This window comes from Anastrepha ludens, chromosome 2 (genome assembly GCF_028408465.1).
Source record: "Anastrepha ludens isolate Willacy chromosome 2, idAnaLude1.1, whole genome shotgun sequence".
Classification (NCBI taxonomy): domain Eukaryota; kingdom Metazoa; phylum Arthropoda; class Insecta; order Diptera; family Tephritidae; genus Anastrepha; species Anastrepha ludens.
In genome coordinates, this window is record NC_071498.1 from 29,628,718 (window position 1) to 29,645,305 (window position 16,588).

Consider the following 16,588-nt stretch of genomic DNA (forward strand, 5'->3'; position numbering starts at 1 on the left):
GATAGTACGACCCTTATGACACCTTGTGAATGACCTAAATATGAAGAGATTTTAAGAGGTTGAACGTCTTCCAGGCAAATCGCTTAAGAATTAGCTGTAAAGTCTCGGCAGAAGTTTAAGTGGCTAGCAAGCTGACTATCAGCTACTTCCCAATAAACGCAAAAAGGTCTCTTTTACCGTCGATATTACAAATTATTCAAAATAGAAAAACACCCAGACACATTTTATGAATACCTAAGGATAACTGCAGAAACATTTAAATATATTTTAGGGGGCATAAAATCCAAAATTTCATTTTTCACTTTTTTGAAGGAATTCGTCTATCTGACAGACGAAAACAAACATGCACTATCAGTAGAACCATTTAGCCACCTTACAAGTTAGTTGAGTAGCAAAAATGAGCAGCATAAATGTACACTCTCGCATGCTCGCATGTGTTTGTTGGCCTGATAAAAAGCTAAACAACAACCACGACATAGTTGTGTATGTGTATATGTACATTTGTGCATGGAAAGATCGCATCCCAGATAGAGCAGGAGAAAGTTGCAAATACACACTTGTATATTGAATACACTCACATATACACATGTGCACCTCTCCATACTCCATATTTATTCACTCTCATTTTGACGAGGCGCACACCACTTATTTTGACATCAAAATATTCTATTCTAATCGCTGTTCGAGCGTGAAGGCACGCATAAGTATTTCAGCAATTATCTTATATGTATGTACTCGCTGATTAAGCCATTGATATGTCTTTCTGCTGTACCAACATCTGTGCTGAGAAATATCAACGTAAGACCATAATCAGATGTGCATAAGTTTAGCATAGAAGTATGAATGCACATTAGGGCTGTCCTTATTTGGACAAGAAACATACCAAATCAAGGCGCATCCATAGAAGATGATAGCAGTACAACAAAAACAAATTTACATACAGGAGGGGTATTCAAAAAGTAAGATGACTTTTCAAATTTCGCGGGCGCTTCTACGCGCATTTGATTTTAGATTTTGTTGTGTACGTACCCATGTGCTGAACATATTGGGTTGGAAACTAAGTACTTGCAGATTTAAAAAACAAAATCAAAGACAATTTTTTCATGGATCTAAATAACTTTATTCTGTAATGTAGTGCCTATTTTGATCAATGACCTTTTACCATCCTTCAGGCAGCATCATAATCCCACGGTCAGAAAACTTCTAGTTTTTATTAGCAAAAAACTGAATCAGGTACGATTTGACATCATCATCATTATTGAAATTTTTACCATTCAAGATGTTTTGTAAAGATCGCAATAAAGAGTAAGCAGATGGTGCAAGGTAAGGACTATATGGTGGATGTGGCAAAACATCCCAACCGAGCACCAATAATTTTTGCCGAGTGGCCAAAGATGTGAGTGGCCTTGCATTGTCATGATGGAATACATTAGGGGGCGTCCATAAATTACGTGAGGTGTTTTTTTCAATTTTCTGAGGTGAGATGTCGTGAGATTTTATTCAACCCCCTCCCCCATCCCCCAATCTCACGTGAGATTTTTCAAAATGTGGGTTTCTTATGTAAACGCGTTGGATTGTTATTGTAAAAAGAAAAAAAAGTTGCTTCGTGCTTTTATTTACGACTAGTTAAGACTAGTAATCAATATTGCTGAGAGTTATAAGTGTAATAAAAATTTAACAATACGAGTAGAAGGCTTAAATCGTAACTACTGCGATTAAAAAAAGAATATCTACTCTAATTCGGTCCATGGAGAATCATGCGCGGTTTCAAGAGAGACTATTGGGACCAACATGTCCATATGATTTTCAGTAAAATGAAAGTGAAGTGAAATGAAAAAATGGAGAATAAAAGTGAACGAAATAAAAAGTAAACATGTCACATTTTCGCTTAGAAGAGGAGACTGTCCCTCGGTTACCCTTAACAACGTATGCATACCACAGTCTGATCACGTCACATACCTTGGCGTTCACCTAGATAGGCGTTTAACATGGAGACGCCACATCGAGGCAAAGCGGCTTAATATGAGAATCAAAGCTTCAAACCTTCACTGGCTAATTAATGAGCAATCAAGATTGAGCCTTGACTGTAAAGTCCTCTTGTACAAGGCAATTTTGAAACCAATTTGGACTTATGGAATCCAATTGTGGGGAACGGCCAGCAGTTCCAGTATCGATCTTATACAGAGGGCACAGTCGAAAATTTTAAGAACCATAACTGGAGCGCCGTGGTATATAAGAAACGACAACATCCATAGGGACCTAGATGTACCGATGGTGAAGGAAGTATTCAAAAAAGTTCGTGAAAACTATCAGTTGAAATTGCAAGATCACCCGAACCCGTTCGCACGTCAACTCCTGAGTACGCAACATACGACCAGGCTTCGAAGAAATGACCTACCACCCCGATGAGTAGAGGGCCATTTGATAATTATTTATTGTAGAAAATGAGATAAAATAAAATTTTTCTTTTTAGTTCTAAGATTTGAATACTTATTGTGAGGCCTTTGAAAAGGCAGATTCAATAAACAAATAAAAAGTTAAAAAAAAAAAAAAAAAAAAAAAAAAAATCATGTGCTCCTTCAACTTCGTTCTAATCTAGCCACTCTAAGCCGTTGACGCTTGCGCACAGTAACTCATTAGCTCGTCTTGTGACAATCCGTGAGGGTCGCACTTTGCGGAACATACGCGCTTGCTTAGCTGGTGCAATGTGAGCTGCTCTCCTGTGCTCTGCAGCTCTTGTGATAGATGCGAAGTAAATACCGCATGTACTGCAGCATATTTTCTCTAAATCATCACGTATACTTGGGCAATAGAGATCAATAGGCGTGCTGATGAAGGCATTCAGCGGTTCAATCGGTACGCGTATTAGAAATGGAGCAAATGATTTTCCGTCATGTTCTTTAAAGTCCGGAATTGTCAAAGGTCAACCTGAGTGATAGGGCGTTCGGCTCATAGTGGCGCGAAAACAACCGACGGGCTACACTGTACCGCAAATTCAGATTAAATTGAGCTATTTGGTATAAAACAAATATGGTGGTTTGACAGTAGTAATGTATAACGTCGAAGTATGAATGAAATTATTTTCTTTCCAACGAATTAGTGAATGATCTTAATCATACTACGATTACGCTTGAGATTAAATCTTAAGCATGTACAATTTTTTTGTTTCAATCAGAAAAAAAATTGCGTGATATTTGCCGAGACCCCCCTCTCTCCAACGTAAGATTAGATGAGATTTGACTCGACCCCCTCCCCCCCTTAAACATCTCACGTAATTTATGGACGCCCCCTTACTTCTTCGATTTGTCAATTCGGGCCGCTTTTCTTCAACTGCATTGTTTAATTTCGTTAGTTGTTCAATGTAGACATCGGAACTGATCATTCGGTTGGGTGGTAAGAGTTTAAAGTAGACAATTTCTTTGTAATCCCACCAAACTGATGAAAAAACCTTTGTTTGATGAATATCAGCCTGGTCCATAATATTTTCAACTTGATATTGTTGTAAACAACCCATTTTTCATCGCCAGTTATCAGTCGTTTTAAAAATGGATCATTTTCATTACGTTTCTTTAACAAATCACAGCTGTTAATGCGTTGCGTTAAATGCGTTTCTCTCAGTTCGTGAGGACCCATGTATCGAGTTTTTGAACATAGCCAATTGTTTTAAGTGATTTTCAATGCATCTGTGTGATACAGGAAGCTTCTGTGCAATCTCACGAGCTGTACTGCGACGATTCGAATCGATTATTGCTTCGATTAGGGCATCATCAACTTCAACTAGATGACGAGAGCGTTTTTCATCTTTGAGTGAAAAATCACCAGAACGAAATTTGGTAAACCTATTTTGACACTGCCGTTCTGTTAAGGCTTCGCCACCATAAACAGCACATAACTTTTTATGAGCTTGCGATGCGGTTTTTCTTTTGCGGAATTAAAAAAAACAAAATATGTCGAAAATGGTCCTTTTGATTTTCCATTTTTCAACGAACGCCGAACGAAAACTATGCAACCGATCAAAAAACTTGTTTTACTGATTTACAGCTGAATTGCCAACTATCAAATAACAAAATGTGTTTTACATTTGTACTACGTCTGAAAACCTAAAAATTCAACTGAAGCCATCTATGAGTGAAATCCGCAATTACTTAGTTGCCAACCCAATATCTTTACAGTTTGAATTATGCGGCATATTTCGTTTTCGATTTTGTCAGATACTAAGGTTAGACGTGTTTATGTTTGCTCGGGGATTTTTGCATTTCGACAAAATTTATTTAAAAAATATGGAATTTTTTACCAAAAATAACACCGTAATCTTGCCTCAATCACCGCACGCACCGCACTTGGCCCCTCGCGACCTTTTCTTGTTCCAAAAACCGAAAATACTTATAAAAAGTCGGAGCTTTGGCACTCTTCTGGAGGTAAAGTACCAATCGTTGGAAGAGTTCAGCAATATCAAAGCGCTTTCCTCGAACCAGGATTGGAAAAAGTATTAACACAGCTGTTTTATAACTGAGGAGGACTATTTTGAAAGAGACAATATAGATATTGATGAATAAATAAATGTAATAAGGCACTTCGATTTTTGAAAACACTTCGTTTTTTGCCTTTGCAATTCGGTGGTTTGAATGTCAAAATTTCAATCAGAATGTAAACAAACAAATCACTTGGTTATTCAAATCGCTGTTCTACTGATGGCCGCTTGTATAGATTTGCCTCTAATCAAATCAAATATTTGATTCATAAGAACCAAGACACGGCAATAAGTTAGCAGCAGTAGAGCAAAAAACAGCAATGCCGGGTGTATTTTGTGTTTCCTTGAACTTTCCAGACAGCAACCGATGTGAATGGAACAACATTAAGTTTGACGTCACACTTATTATAACAAGGCAAATTTGTGAAAAGCTTATTTATATGGTATTAACCCATAAATGAACATTACAACAATGAGAGCCTATACAAATTTGGTTAAGCTTTTAAGTCAAAATTTATAATCCTTTTTTTACTTAGCAACAGCCATTTGTGGAGCCACAGCAAGACGCACACCAAAAATAGGAAGAGGAGCTCGGCCAAACAGCTAACAGAAGTGTACGCGTCAGTTACTTATTTATTTTTAATAGCTTTTTACATCTGCTGGGATTTAAGTTTCCTGCTTAAAAATACATTTTTTATATCCGAAATCAAATCTTCTAATTTAACGAGAGCAATATATTCTCAACTTTTATTTCTCAATATTCAAATATTTACACATTCATGTTTCTGGGTTAAGAGGAACGATATATAAAATCTGCATTCTTAAAATGAAGTTTATAAAGTTGTGAAGAGTTCGAAAGTTATATAACAAGCTGCTACCCGCCCCTTTATTTGCCGAAAACCACAGCGAACTGTATACATTCCGATTTCGTTGCATTTTTTGACGCAAGAATAAATTTGAGAAACTCCTAATTTATACAGAATTTATTTTTTTTTAACAGCGTCCCGCAACGTTACTTGAACTTCGGAGTAGGCTTGCGTCTCTGCAACCCGTAGTACCAACTTAATCAAGATGTTTGCGACTATAATTTTGAGAAAAAAAGAGGTTGTCTGTAAAGTCGGTTTACTGACGATAGTTTAACGTGACAACGTCATAAGAAAATATTGATGGAATGGTTGAAATTTTCAAAAGAAAATTTTAATTTTATTTGTTTGATAGTCAACAACACTAAGAGGCACCATCATCGATTTGCCTTTTTCAAGACACTTTACACTCGAAACACTCCCTTTCATTTCCTACTTTTTCTATCATCGTCCTATTCTCAACAGAGAAATGGTTTATTACTATGCACACAGGAAGAAGGCATATGCAAATACAAGTATGTGAATTTATATACACATGCGCATATATGTACATACATATACATACATATATATGCTCACTCAAGTAGGACAGAGCCAGATGTCGAACGTTGCCGAACGCGGGGGCCGATTGTGCTCTTTGTCGTTCGTTCCGCGCTCTCGCTTGCAGTTCAAGCACATTAGCTTACATTTGCTTGCGTATGGAATAGATTCGTATATTTGATATGTCCATATGACTTGTATGCATCTTTACATATAGATTTGTTCTTTTTGAAAATTGCGCGAAATTGTATTTGTATATGCATGTTTATATACATATATTAGTATACAACATATCTTATAAGATATGTGGTAAATATTACCATACATTTTCTCCTTCATATGTAATAAAAAAATTAATAATAATAACATTAAAACAACAGGTATTATTAACAAACTTGGTTTTATTTTAAATTCTTCAAGTGAATCAAATTAATAATAATCAATAAGAAGGCATATGCAAATACAAATACGTGAATTTATATATGTACATATGCGCATATACATACATATATACGCTCACTTAAGTAGGAGAGAGCAAGATGTCGAACGTTGCCGTTCGTTTGCTTTGTCGTTCGTTCCGCGCTTTCGCTTGCAGTTCATTCAATGCAATGAGCAAGGTAACGACAAATGAGCAAGGTAACGGTAATGAGCAAGGTAACGACATATGAGCAAGGTAACACTAATGAGCAAGGTAACGACATATGAGCAAGGTAACACTAATGAGCAAGGTAACGACACATTTTTTCGTGCGTGCAGCCTGTTAAATCGAATTATAAGACGTTATCACGTCAAAAGTAAAACAAACAAAATTTAAATAGAAAGGGAAAATTATTTCTTTTTCAAATTATAGTTTGCCTCCTTGCAAAGCCATGACGAAGCGCTATCATTTAGATCCCTAGTATTTCATTGTGCTCATACAAAATAAAAAAATCATAATAAGAATATGAATAATGAACTTCAAAAATCAATTGTTCCCATACCTAACAGAGAACAGCAGCAGTTGAGCGTCTCGCATCTGTTTTAGCTGGAGAAAAATAAATGCCGCAATGATTCTCCTTCTCCTTAATTGGCGCGATAACCACTTACACGATTTTGGGCAAGTTCAGTCGTTTACTCTCGTGCTAACCGGCGCCAGTTGGAAACAAAAAGTAAAGCCAAGTCCTTCTCCACCTGATCTTTCCTACGCAGAGGAGGTATTCTTTTTCCTCTGCTATCATCAGCTGGTACCGCATCGAAGACTTTCAGGGCCGGAGCGTTTGTATCCATTCGGAAGACATGACGAAGCTAACGTAGCTACTGGATCTTTATTCGCTGCGCTATTGCAGGTCGTCGTAAAGCTCATCGTTCCATTGCCTGCAATATTCGCCGTCCCCAACGTGCAAAAATCTCCCGCCGAATTTTTCTCCCCAAGCACTCCAAGGGACGCCCCATCGGATGTTGCCATCGTCCAAGCTTCTACGCCATTCATTAGGACGGGCATGATGAGAGCCTTATAAAGTATTAGTTTTGTTCGTCGATGAAGGACTTTACTACTCAATAGCCTGTCCAAAGTAGCCATTGTTGGTAAGAGAAACTCTCCGTTGGATTAATGCTGGTTCCTAAATAAAAGAGGTATTTTATAACCTCAAAATCATAACTGTCATTGTCACTGACGTGGTTGCCGATACTAGAGTGCGCCGACTGTTTGTTTGATGGCAGGAGATACTTCGTTTTGTCCTCATTCACCACCAGACCCATTCATTTTGCCTCTTTATCCACTTTGGAAAAGAAAGACCTAACAGCGCGGTTGTTAAGGTCGACGCTGTCCATATTTCGCCATACGCTCTTATAAAAAATTGTGTATGAGCGATTAAGTTCTGCGGCTCGCAGGATCTTTTCCAGCATCAGCGTAAAGAAGTCACGCGACAGCGAGTCACCCTGTCTGAAACCTCGTTTGGTATCAAACGGCTCGGAGAGGTCCTTCCCAGATCTGTCGGCGCTGCTGGTGTTGAGCAACGTCATCTTGCATTGCGATATTAGTTTTGTGGGGATACCAAAACCAGACATCGCGGCACATAAGTGTGAGGCGATTCTCCTTTTATGGGTCTTTTCCAAGACGGCGTATTGTGAATGTCTGATCGATTTTAGATTTTCCAGGTCAGCCACACTGATAAGGTCCAATCAGTTGATCACTAGAACCTTATAGGCCATATTTAAAAGACTAATTCTAATTGGCACAGATTGCAGGATCACCCTTCTTATGGATTGGGCAGCGCACACTTAAATTCCAATCGGCAGGCATGCTTTCATCCGACCATGTCTGTCTGCTTAGTTCACATGTTGTAAGGTTTTGCCAAGGTGTACTTTGTAGTATTTTTATACGGCATTTAGAAGTTTAAAACATTCTTTGACTGTTTTTGACGAGTGTGTTTTAGATTCTAGCGCTTTTATTGCTCTAAGCCACCGAACATTCTGGTAGAATTTCGGGCATTGTTCCTATTGATCAGCATCTCAATCTCCTCGCCCTCACGTGTTTTGGCTCTCGTTTCTTACTTCTGATAATCTAGATAGAATATTTAATATATACTACAACAGATTAATAAAGTACAAGTTCAGAAATTTTCTAAATGGAAGAAAATACGCAACATTCTATGCAAAAAAATCAACGCTGATAATAAACCATTTTTTGAAACTTTTTAATATTTTTTTGAACTTTCTACAAAATTTGGAACTCTAATTTATAAAGTTGTTGTTATGCATACAATGAACTATATTTGCATACAATTTACCATGAAAAATTTTGCGAATATTTAAAAAAACGCAGTGAGTTGATTATGTGACCAGGGTTTGCATTAACTACAGGGTGGGCCAAATAAGACCCACAAATGTTAAGCACAAATAACTTTTTTATTTTTTGGCATATTTATTTTTCTCCTTTTGTAGGTTATAATTGGATTGTTGGAAATTTATTATGGAACCCTACAGTACAACACAACGTGTTAAAGTTATCGAGTTTTTCTGTTCTTCTCAACGATCAATTGTTTTAACGCAGCGTAAATATCGGCAACATTTTAATTCCAGATCAGCTCCCACAGCCTTCATGATTAGGAGTTTGGTCAGTCGTTTTGAGGAACTGGGTTCAGTGGCCGACCGTCCTGGACGAGGTGTCCATCGAAATATTCGCACTGAAGACAACGTGGAAACTGTGCGTCAGAGTGTTGCAGATGATCCATTTGTCTCAACTCGCCGTCGTTCCAGCCAATTGGGCATTTCCAGAACGGCATTGCGTAGAATTTTAAAGTTGGATCTTAAGATGTACCCATACAAAATTCAATTTGTGCAAGCACTGCTACCGCAAGGCCACCAACAACGACTACAATACGCTATTCCAAAAATTCAGATTTCCCTTGGCCACCTCGTTCGCCAGATTTCACCGTGCCTGACTACTTTTTATGGGGATATTTAAAAGACAAAGTGTATCTTAATAAACCAGAGACTATTAGACAGCTGAAGCAAAATATTCGAGACGAAATACTGAGCCTTCAACCGGAAACATTATGTGGTGTAATGGAAAACGCGTTAAAAAGAGTCAATCTTTGTATCGAGAAAAATGGTGGACATTTCTCTGATGTAATATTTCATACATAATTTCCATAAAATATATTCAATGCATAAAAACAATTAACCACAAAAAATGAATGTTGCAAGAGTTATTTGTGTCTAATGTTCAACATGTTCGTCTTATTTGGCCCACCCTGTACATACATCGTAGCAGCAACATCAACGATAACATTGATCTGCTCTCGCTACTGCTCTGAACTTGAATATATGAGAAGTGGAACAGGTAGCGCGAAACGCGGGATCAAATTTTTTACTCCGCGTCAAGCCAAATTTCGTTACTGCTAGTAATCGACAAATTCAATTAAAAAGTTAGAGCGTTCATGAACTACCATAAAAACACAATTTTAAACTATATTCCGCTACACTATACAATTTGTGAGTTATATTCTCATTGTAGCACCGCACAAACGCATACAAAATGCATTTAACAAAACGAAAACGAACACTGCTCAAATAGCAGCTATGAGAGTAGTAAATAGTAGTTTCGCAACAGAAGTGAGAGAAGTAGCGGTAACGGGAGTACACTTGAATAATTTTGCAAGAGTTTTGCTACTACTCAAACTACAGAGAGCACTTAATTTTTTTTTCTTTTTTTACTATTATTCTGAACCATTAGCAGTAACAAACGTAGCTCACAGCGGGCCAAAACAGTTGACCCCGCGTTTTGCGCATCTCATCTGTTCATGTGCATAGCAGCAGCGAGAGCAAAAATGAAAACTAGGAAGTAGCGCATCAATTTCCATCTCTGTGTGTAACCATAATATATTGGAAAAACATATAGAATTATGTATTCGAAGCAGAATTCGAATATATTTAAAAATATTTAGCACAAAATATGCACTGATTGTTTAAATTTGTAAAAGGTTCGTTTTTTTTTGGAACAGGGGTCGCACATATTTGAGAATTTATCGAATATGGGTCACTTTGTTATATGAAAGCATTCGCACTTTTGCTCGTTTGCTCAATAAAAAAGGCATTTATGTAGTGCAAAATTTCTAAACATTCATACCGACGCTTATTTAATTTTATATGCAATTATTATTAATATAATTATGTAAGCCTTTTCGTTTTCATTTTGATTATACCAGGATACTCGGAGGTTTGCCATTGCCCGCCGAGGGGCGACCGCTATTAGAAAAATGTTTTTCTTAATTTTGGTGTTTTCACCGAGATTCGAACCAACCTTCTCTCTGGGAATTCCGAATGGTAGTCACGCACCAACCCATTCGGCTACGGCGGCCGCTCGTCATGTTTATGGTGATTATAATCAATATTGTTTATGGTTATCGCAATTTGATATTGGTTGGCTATTTTAAAAATATATTTGTCAGTGCCTCACTTATTATCAGTCTATATAGCAAAGAAAACACGTTTTGTTTTTGTTCCAAATTAGCTTTCTTCATCAACGTAATTTCCATCAAGAACAACGCGATCATTCCAGCGCCACTCCAACATTTCAATACCACTTTTGTAGAACAATTTTTCTTTTGCCTGAAAATAGGCGTCAGTTGCAACAATGACCTCTTCATTCGAGCGAAATTTCTTACCTTCGAACATTGTTTTGGGCCGCAAACAGCCAGTAGTCGCTGGGAGCCAAATATGGCGGATACGGTGAATGTGGGAGCAATTCGAAGTTCAATTGATGTAGTTTTTCCAATGTTTTGATTTACTTGTGACTGACTTGTTTTTGGTCAACAGTGAGCAAACACGGCACTCATTTAGTACAGAGCTTTCTCATAATCAAACACTCATGCAGTATAAAGCCACCTCGTTATTTTTCTTCCGATATCTTTACGATATCAGCTAATTCACACAACTTCACTTTTCGATTATTCGAAGCAATTTTGTGTACTTCTTTGATGTTTTCTGGTGTTACCGCCTCCGTCTCATTTGAACCGTCACTGCGTTGTGCATCGTCGGTGTCCCTACGACCTACGTTTGTAGTCAGCAAACCATAGTTTTATTGCTGTTTCTTATGAAGCGGAGTCCGCATAACGCTTTTTAAGCCATTGCTTCGCTTGAACGGTATTTTTTCCCATGAAGAAGCAGTGTAAAATTAAAGCACGATCCATTGTTTTGAAAATAATTGTTTTTTGATCCATTATTTTGAAAATAACAAAAGTAGCGTCACTCTTAGCACAATAACTCACGAATAAATAATTAGAATATCATGAAATTTTAACAGCTGTCTTTTGAAGGTTAGTACTAACTGAAAAAGAGGTGAATGCAATAAAAGTGGTGCCATCTATTTTGAGATGCCCAGGACTTTTCAGCCCATGTGTTATAATGAAAAAATTGGGGTTTGCTATAATTTCATAATTTAAGCAATAATTAATCAAATACTTACATTTTTAAGTCAGTCCAGATAACAACGCTTGGCTTGCTTTTTCTGTTATGAACAAATGTTACGTCGCCTATCCCAAATTTATATTTTTCTTTAATCAAATATGTTTCAATACTCTTGAGAAAAGCAGTAACGCGGAAAAAATGTTTAAAATCCCGCTTCTGCTGGAGTTCGTTAGAAAATATATAATCTTTAATCTTTTAAATAATCCCTTGTATTTAAATCATTTAATATATTTCGGTTCGCGAAACTTCGCCATGCAGCAATAGGGGTATTTTTCAAAATATTTCAAATATAAAAATGAGTATCTGTACTGAAAATGAATTGTGCACGGATCCCGAAAATAGCTTACGAAACATTCGCTTTAGATTAATTGGCGCATTTACTGATTTTCAAAAAATACTCATTTCATTACACACTCTTCATTTAAGGGCAAAGATTAAATGCATTTTTTTCTCCCGCCATAAATGGGATTGCCCTAATGTTCATACAAATATACCTTGGCCAGCAACAAGTTTAGCTGCTTTGTGCAAATGTCTGTATGTATGTATGTATATATGTGTTCTTTTTTACTCGACGCGATTACACTCGTAATCATACCTGCATAAGTTCGCACGTACGCACATGTTTTTGTATGGAAGTATCGTTGGGAGGTATTTCTACAATGCAACGGAATTAAGCCGGGAAAGCACTTGGTTAAACAACAATAATTTATATGTATGCAATTACTTTGGTGTATGTGCCTATATGAGTTCAACACAAAGATATTAGGCCAGTTTGGCCCATTTAAATTGATACACAAAATCACGAAACTTCAAATTTGGCCAAAGAAAATATTCGCCGCTCTTAATGTAAGGGACGAACGCCAACTTGGTTTACAAGATGAAATAATTTTTTGCATGATGCCTTAGGCAACTACGGAAACATAATAACGGCCCCATCATCTGATAAAGACTTACTAAGCTTGTTGCCGCGAGCTAATTTTAATTTTGCATTGCAATGTTATTGATAGGTATGCATTTGTTTGCTGAAACTCACTTGTCCAGTAGAGAGAGAGAGAGAGAGAGAGAACGAGTGAAGAGAGTGCCTTTTGCACACACTTGTGTAAATATACACTTTGAGAAGGCGTATAACCGTGTTATCAAAGAGAGAACGCGAAAATCTTGTGCAGAGAATAATCTTAATTTGCGAAAATCTTACAATATGAGTTTGAAGTTGGTGTTTTACTTTTGATGCGTTTCGACATAAATACGGCCAGCAGCGCCAAAAATGCGCTAAAATAAATAAGATAATAAAATAAGAAATAAATAAAAAAAAAATTTACACATTGTTTATTGTTACTAAACTTTATAAAAAAATGTATTTTTTAATTTTTCTTTACAAAAATTAGTATATAAAAAATCACGTGACCCAAAGTACGAGGAAAAACAAGTTGCGCCACGGTCTGCATCATTTCTCCTTGAAATGTTGATGCATCTGTAAAAAGTAAAAAATTCTTTTAAAATAAAGTTTTAGTTATAGTCTGTCGAGCCGGATTTTTGAATTTCGAAAAACTTTGCAATTTACGGCATTCAAAAAAAAGTATGCGTTTTACGTCATAAATGTCACACTTTAATTATGTTTATAACACTTTTTAATACAAATATCAAAAATCTGGCTCAACAGACTATAGACAAAACACTTTCGAATACTTAAAAAAAAACGCATCAAAAAATATTAAAAACTGTATGAGTTATCTTGCAGACCGTGCCGGAAAAAGTACTTTCGAGAAAAACGAGTTTAAACTTTCAAGTAAAGGGTGGTTCAGTTTCAAGGCCGGTGTTTTGAATAAAACACAATTCTTTTAGGAAATTATTGGCATTTCTCTTTATTATGATAATATTGGTATGGCTCAATTACGTATGGAACAAAATATCGGCCAAATAGTCGCGCAGCCTCGGCGGATGGAGATCCGATGGTCCAAATTTTCGATGACGCTGAGGCATAATTGAGGTTCTATGCCGTTAATGTGCCAAATTATCTCATCCTTTAGCTCTTGAATTGTTGCGGGCTTATCTTGAATTGTTGCGGGCTTCTTTCAAATAACCCCAAAGAAAGAAGTCCAGCGGTGTCAAATCACATGATCTTGGCGGCCAATTGACATCGCCGTGACGTGAGATTATTCGGCCATCAAATTTTTCACGCAAAAGAGCCACTGTTTCGTTAGCTGTGTGACAAGTGGCCGTCCTGTTGAAACCACATATCGTCCACATCCATATCTTCCCATTCGAGCCATAAAAAGTTCGTTATGATCTCACGATAGCGAACACTATTCACAGTAACTGCCTGACCGGCCTCATTTTGGAAAATATACGGCCCAATGATGCCGCCGGCCCATAAACCGCACCAAACAGTAACTCTTTTTGGGTGCATTGGTTTTATGGCAATTACTCTTGGATTATCATTCGCCCAAATGCGGCAATTCTGCTTATTGACGAATCCACTGAGGTGAAAATATGCCTCATCACTGAAGATGATTTTCTTCGAAAATTGGCCATTGCCATTTCCTGCCACCATGCCCGATTGTGTGTCTTTCCATGGTTCAAATTGAGTTAGTCTGAACTTGAAAAATGTCAAATAAAATGCTGAAAAAAGTTTAACGTTTAGGTGTGGTTCACATTCAACATCGGCCCTTGGAATTTAACCAAGATTTACAAATGAAGGACAGCTACCTGTGCGCATCAAACTCTCATCGGGCAAGTTATATTTTCTACCATAACTTTTTATCTATGCGGAATTTTTACAATCGACCTGCACAGAAAGACGCCTAAAACTATAAAGAATAATGATCTGTAAAAAAAAAATAGATTTATTGAAAATTCTGGACGTGTGTAACCCCTTAACCTCTGAGTTTTTGTACAGTGGCCTTCCTCTATTTTATTACACAAAAAACTATAAATGTGCACTATTGCTTTCTGCACATTACTTTTTGAAGCAAATTCAAAATATATTGCGTTTTTCCACTGACTTTTGGAATTTTTATTGAATTGCTAAAACTGTCAACAAAAAGTGAAAATAAACCAAGTAGAAAAATTGTAAGAAAATTGAGGTGCTTTGACAGTTTAGGGCACAGAATCTAGAAATTAGCTGTTTATTGGTCTTATGTATTTCCTTAGACTTTCCCAAAGTGGAAAATGTACAGTGAATTCTCTGTTAACGAGTTTTAAAAACTCAATTTGTTCCAGATTCGTGCGTTATACGAAACTTCTGTTAAGCAAAACCAATATTTCCATATAAATCAGGGTGAAATAAAACTCTTGTGCAATATTTGGCATGTGAAATTGCAGTGTGCCCAGCGGCAACGAACTACGGTTTCGGTTTCAAATTCTCACAACCAAAAGCATGCGCAATAAGCATGAAAATAAGTTTTTGGTATTTTTAAATTATCAAAATTTTAGTTCGCAATATGAATTCATTATTTTCTAAATCATTTCCTATAATCCTTTGCATTTTGTGGCCTTAACAGTTAATATGTAATAGTCCAGTCAAAAGAGACAAAAAAAATAGCCAACTAAGTAATTTTAGGAGTATGCGAGTTTATGGTTTTATTATGTAAAACCCATCACTGTGAACTTAACTTTGAGTTTTCGGGGTCGGGGGTTGTGTCCCGCGGCCGCCATCTTGGAAATAAGGGTGCAACTGGTTTTTTGCGATTATCTCGTGAATTTCGAAAGTTACGAAAATTTTGTAAAATACTTTTTTGTAGATAATAATATTATCTACAACTTTCATTCAAAACTTTTTATTGTAAAATTAATCATAAAAAAGTTATAAACAAAATTACGAGAAAAATTAAGGGATGAATTTTTTTCAAGCGTAATAACTTTTTTTTTATTGATTTTATGGAAAATATACATTAGAGCTTTTTTATAGAGCATTCTTTTGTGAACATTTTTGTTCTTAAGTTTTTTTCGCTATCTTTATTTAGTCTTATGATTTTGAGCTGCTAAGCGGAGCAACCATTACATTAGCGAAGCGCGTACATGATTACACAGGCCGACAAAATTTAACCAACATTCAGACCCAGAAACCGGACTATATATTTCCGAAGGTTTATGATGCGTTGAATCCAAATCTGGCCTCAGAATTGCTCTATCAGCTTTGGTTTTCGAGATATCCTAACCTAAAAGTGCAAAAAACACCGTTTTTGCCCATATTTGAGGTTATGTAGCCTTGCAGATGTTTTCTCTCACCGAAATTAAAGGATGGCATCTTTAAATACAAGCCTTCTTTTTTCAAATGGCGTTGAGTTTGCTCAAATATCATTTTTTTTCGCTGAGATATCGCATTTTGAAATTTTCATGTTTCTAAATTTTCCTACACCTGAAAATCGATTAAGATAACATGGACATGATATAGTCGATTACTAATTTTCTTGAATTGAGTCTTATTTTTCTTAAAATTTTGTCTCACACCATAAGTGTGCTGACTCACCACACCTCTACACTATCTAACCCACGGGTACCGAATTTTAAGAAAAATAAGACTCAATTCAAGAAAATTAGTAATCGACTATATCATGTCCATGTTATCTTAATCGATTTTCAGGTGTAGGAAAATTTAGAAACATGAAAATTTCAAAATGCGATATCTCAGCGAAAAAAAATGATATTTGAGCAAACTCAACACCATTTGAAAAAAGAAGGCTTGTATTTAAAGATGCCATCCTTTAATTTTGGTGAGAGAAAACATCTGCAAGGCTACATAACCTCAAATATGGGCAAAAACGGT

General features: G+C 36.5%; 1 protein-coding gene across 1 annotated transcript in view; it reads right to left on the reverse strand.

Moving 5' to 3' along the window:
• The window catches only part of LOC128867356 (protein doublesex-like), a 58,210-nt gene extending 45,451 nt beyond the window's left edge, over positions 1-12,759 (reverse strand). Inside the window, exon 1 of the mRNA XM_054108517.1 lies at positions 11,822-12,759. The gene's annotated coding sequence lies outside the window, so the exon portion shown is untranslated. The remainder of the gene's footprint in view (positions 1-11,821) is intronic.
• Between the last annotated feature and the right edge of the window lie 3,829 nt (positions 12,760-16,588).